Source organism: Sciurus carolinensis, chromosome 2 (assembly GCF_902686445.1).
Source record: "Sciurus carolinensis chromosome 2, mSciCar1.2, whole genome shotgun sequence".
Lineage (NCBI taxonomy): Eukaryota > Metazoa > Chordata > Mammalia > Rodentia > Sciuridae > Sciurus > Sciurus carolinensis.
This window is the reverse complement of record NC_062214.1, coordinates 63,712,472-63,717,747: the sequence shown is the minus strand read 5'-3', so window position 1 is coordinate 63,717,747 and position 5,276 is coordinate 63,712,472. Positions and strand designations below refer to the sequence as shown.

The 5,276-nt window shown below is 39.3% G+C and overlaps 1 long non-coding RNA gene across 1 annotated transcript; it reads left to right on the top strand.

Annotated features, from left to right (window-relative positions):
- Positions 1 to 306: 306 nt before the first annotated feature.
- On the top strand, positions 307 to 3,767 carry LOC124978118 (uncharacterized). The gene is made up of 3 exons (XR_007107325.1): positions 307 to 372; positions 3,205 to 3,319; positions 3,492 to 3,767. It is a non-coding gene; the product is annotated as an uncharacterized LOC124978118 (long non-coding RNA).
- The last annotated feature ends 1,509 nt before the right edge of the window (positions 3,768 to 5,276 follow it).

Here is a 5,276-nt window from a genome sequence, read left to right as displayed (position 1 = left end):
TTTATAAAATCTACACTGCAGGCCTTCATTTCAGGAGCATACATAGTTGATGTCTTAGGCACTCATGTGACGCTTTGTTTTAGCCTAAAACCTCCCATAGAAGAACACAACACAGGAGTGGGGAGAGGAGGTTAGAGATAGAGATCATTATTTTATCTAGAAAAGAAGTTAAAATAAGCAAGTGAGTGATATCACGTAACAGCCTTCTCTGGTTTCCACATCCATCCATGGCAAAGTTCACATGGTCCAATGTTCCATGCAATTGTAGGAAAACATCGTGTTTGCTATTTATAGGGAATTGCCTTGGGGAAATGAGCTCCTCTGAGGAAGAGAATAGACCCAGGGATGTGAGTGGATGAGCCCTCTTCAAAGGTAAGTGCTTGGATGCATGTGTGTGTGTGTGTGTGTGTGTGTGTGTGTGTGTGTGTGCATGAGCTTGTGCCTTTGGAGTCCAGGGATTTGGTGGTGGGGTGGGTGATGGGAGCTGTCTAAAACCACTTTGTGATTATAAATAATAAAAAAATTCAATCGGAAGTGCGTTCTGCCAAACTTCACAATAAACCTCCTAGCAGGACATTGAGATTTTCTTAATCAGGGTCAGACCCACAAGCTTAAGGCCAATGAGTTCAGTGGGAAAAATGACTCTTCTTCCCGTTTTTTTTTTTCCCTTTCCTTTTTTCTTTCATTTGGAAGGGACCCCCTCATAAACATGCAGAGCAATTTTCCAGTACATTAACCCAGGAGGGATCCTCTCTCTGTCTGCTCAAGAGACAGAAAAGTTGAGAAACAGGGTGAGGGGAAGATGGATGGGCCTGGGATATAGGAGAGGGCAGTTTTTCCACTGTCCTGCCCTGTACACCTAGCACAAAGACTTCATTGACTGCAATGCTTGACATCAGCCTCATAAACTAGTAGTCAGCACAAAAGGTCTGACACTTGAAAGTACCAGTCCCTGCCTTCTTTCTATTGCAGCTGTGCACAGGGGCTGGGCCTAACAGTGGTGTCCCTTTGTCAGCCCATAGGACAAGAGGTGAAGATAAATAGTGTTGACTTTAATGTAGTCACACAATTTTGCTATTTCCCAAAAGACAACATTTCCTCCCAGGCCTCACATCCTGGCCCCAGGAGATGTAACTATCGTCCATTTTGCCAGGGAGCAAGGCCAAACTTGGGCTGGGAAGCTGTGTGGGTGCAGAAGGGACATGTGGCTTGAGGGGTTAGAGGAGGGACAAGTAGAGAGTCCTGGGATCTGTTTCTTGCCCTCTAGGAGGAGGTGGAATGGTTTTCATGCGTTCCAGCTTTGGCACAGTGGTTTCTTTCATTTTCTTGAGATCTTTGGAAATGGTTCTAAGGGGGAAAAAATGAACCCAAGAAGCAAGACTGAAAACGTGTGCAATTATATGATTTAAAATATTTTTTTTATAAACCACCATGGTATCTTTTGATTATCACAAGGCCAGAAAATAGAGTGCTTTCCTGAGAATGTTTTGGTAACAGAACTTTAAAACAAACAATGTTAAATAGAAGGTGAGAATTCAGGTGTTCTATGTGCTAATGGCTGAACCACATCAGTCCTGTGATCCATTGCCTTCGCTATTATCGTTAGTTGGTAGTTGACTGGGTGTCAGCAAACATCAAACTTTTGTACTATTTCTTTTAGTGGAAGGATTTCCACTACAGAACATGGAACCCATTTGGCTTTGATAGGTTATAGCCAGGTTGAATTGGCTGGAGAGCATCACCCTGCTTGAATGTCATCCTGAATTCTCTGACTGCAGATTGCACTTTGGATCTCCTTTTTTACTTTCTGAAGGGGGTCATTGGAAGACAATATCTGAGCTATCCTCAGGCATAAGCATCTGTCTGCAGTTAGGCCTCTCTCTATCCAGAGTGGGTTCCAAGAGCTTAGAGCATCCAGACTCGAGCGAGCTCTCCAAAGTCTTCTTATGTTCAGAGAGAGAGGAAAGTGTGAAAGCTCAAATACCTGCAGTCCCCTTCCACCCAGGCCGAAGTCTGAGACATGATGCCAGACGAACATTCTAGTTAAAAACCCAGTGGAACTCAGATCAACTGCATGTCACCTGATTTTAATATTTAGCTGGGTTTCCCTTCCATTCTACTTCAAGTTTACATGTTTATTGCCTCTTCTATTTATGACCACTCATTGTATCATTTTACTTTTGAACATATTTTTAGAAATTACTGATTCCAAGTATTTCAAAAATTCCATTCTATACAACTCTGCTACAATTGCAATCTAGAGAACTTTGCTTGAGGTTAAAATTTGAAGGTCTCTCCTTTGGTGGGAAAACATTTAAAATTTGATCCTTTCTATGAATGTTAAGCATGCCTACCTTAAAACCAAATAGTTGGGAAACAAGTATCTTGAAAATAAAGCACTGACCAGTGTCCCCTTCACAGTGGCTTAACCTTCTCTTTAGAAGGATTCTGAGGCCAGTGCATTCCTCATGAACATAAGGCATTTGTTTTAAGTTTATCATGATTAGCTTTTGAATGTAATGTGACAATAACTTTAACTTATTGGTAAATGTATTCAATTTTGAAGCAGATAATTTTCTCTTGTTTTTGCTTTCAGAATCACTGAATTCATTATTTTAAAGATATATTTATGTTCATTATACATAAGTAAAACTTTGTTTCAGAAACTTACCAGTTATCTCAGAATTCCACTCCAATTTTCATATCCCAGGCATGGTTTCTAGGAAAACAGTAGTGTGAACCTAATTCTACCCCTCTGCCTCTGTCTGGCCCACTGCCTCCTTCTTCTTCCTAGGCCCACTGGCTCTTTAATTTCACCATCCTCTGGGCTCCTGAATCTATAGCATCATTTGGCAACTCTCAGACGTGAAGTGCTGAGGTTACTTTATTTTATTTTTTTTCAGTAGAGAAAAGCAAACAACTGAAGATGAGCAAACAGCAGCCCCAGTGAGGAGGGGAAGGAAAGAGAGAAAGTAAGGGCTGCATCTAGGGAATTTCTTGTGGGATGATGAGACATGAGCTACTGGAAAATTTTCTACGTGTATCTGTGACTTTGTGTCTCTTCTAGCCCATACTTCTGCAGATGGCAGGTAGTTACACAAGTTTGCAGTGCCAGGTATAAAGTATAAAGTAGAGAACATTATGAACACATCTTCATACAATGTAAGTGACTGGACTTGTTTCTCCTTCCTCTCTCCTTCACAGTATGCCCTCCCTGTGCCCAGATCAAAACAAGAACAAACTTTATGAGTTATCCTGTAAAACCCAGAATTGAAAACATCTCTTTCTTCTAGAGATCTTCAACGTGAGAAGCAATAAGGTAGTTGAGAACACTTGGGGGTTGGATGCTGAAAAGACCCAACTTCTACTCTGTGTTCTCTTAACAGACTTTGGACAACCATTTCACCTCTCTGTTTTTTTTTTAATCTGTAAAATGGGCAAACTCGACTTATATCTAAATAGTTATTTTCTCTTTTTCTTTTGCTCCCCAGTTTCTAATAGTGACCAGAATCACAAGTAATGAAGGAAAACAAGACAGTGTTCTAGAAAACAACTGGACAGTGAAGAGCATAATCTCAGTGAAAGTATCACTGGTAGCACATCTAGAGAGGCCAGTGATTCTGATGTGTCTTCATGGATAAGCAATTCCCCTGTGCCATGGAATTGGAATGATATGCCTTGGAGTTTTCTTAGCTCTACTTGGGACACACAGTTTCATAATTGTAGCATATAAGCCAACTTTCCTGGAAGGGATTTTAGCATGTGGATGCTCCGTGGGATTCAGTAATTGACCCATGTCTCTTCTCTGAATCACAGCTAAAAAACAAACAAACAAACAAACAAAAAACCCCAAAATTTAAATAAACACTTGTTTTCTGGTTTGTTGAAGGTCTTCCATTTTGAAAACAAAACAAAACTATTTCTCTTTGTATGATACAAAACTTGTGTTTTAGGTCAAATTTGGATACTTTGATACGTTTGCATGTATTCCAATGTAGTTTGTAAAGACACACGTAACTCTGGTCTGTTTATTGGGAATTGCATGGAGCTGGCAATGACTTCCTGTGTCCCTCACTCGCTTGCTTCTAGAGCTGGAATACTGCTGCAGATAAAAGGAAAAGACTATTTTTGATCTCAACACCAAAGAATGGTCTCTGTGCAAAGAAACCAAGTAGACCCAAGGCCATGGTTGTATGATCAGAAAAAGAATGGCTTAATTAGTTCCTCACTCATATTGGCACCAAGATACTTACTGAAGGCCTGTGATTACCTTGCTCCTGGATGCCAGCTTTACATGGACAAAGAGCAGTTGAATTAGAGAGTTAATTGCTTTCTAGTTCTCTAGCTGGAGATTCACCTCACATGATAATAAATTGTAAACAAGTTTAAACCTCAAACTTGGTTTATCTCAAATTCATCTCCTGTTCCCATTTTGGAAAATGGGCTCTGTTTTCTTTCCTCATTTGAATTCTTATTGTTTTTTTGTTGTCTGAACCCAAAACTTTACCTTCACTTCTGAATAATTTTTTCTCTTTTTCATTTGTTTCCTGTAATCTAAAGCTGTTGAACCTTTTCTTCTTCTATACTCTGATTTTTATCTTATTTCTGTTGCCCCATTTAGTAGAGGTTCTCAGATTTTCATGCCTAAGCAGGATAGTAACCCCTAAATGAATTCCCTTTTATACCATACCTAACGTGTTAACACATGAACACACACACACACACACACACACACATTTTTCATATATATCTAATACTATTCTTTGATATGGAACAATTTTTCTACTTATGCTTCAGTAACTCATGCCTTAACCTCATTTTTTCACTCAGAATGAGATCCTCATACATTTCAACTCACCTTCCTCAGCAAGTTTATCTTGATCCCAGTATAAACCCAATGAACACTTTTCTTAGATACTAACTCTATCATGCAGTTACCATATACTTCATTATTCTCATTTGAGAAAGCATAAAACATTCAAGGCAGTCTTCTAGGAGTTCTTAGAATTATTAAAATGATCACATGAGGATGACGAATCTGCTCAGGAAGTTGAGTATGATGGTAGTAGTAATAATAATAATAATAATAATGGTGTGAGTTACCATTGATTGTCACTTATGTGCCAGAAAATATTCTGTATTTTTTTTTCTCATTGACTCAATTCTACAGCAACCCTCTGAAGTGGTACTTTGTATCTCACAGATGTGAAAACAGAGGTTCTGGCAGGCTCAGTACAAAGAGGTACATGCTTTAATAAAGTCCCAAAGGATTATAA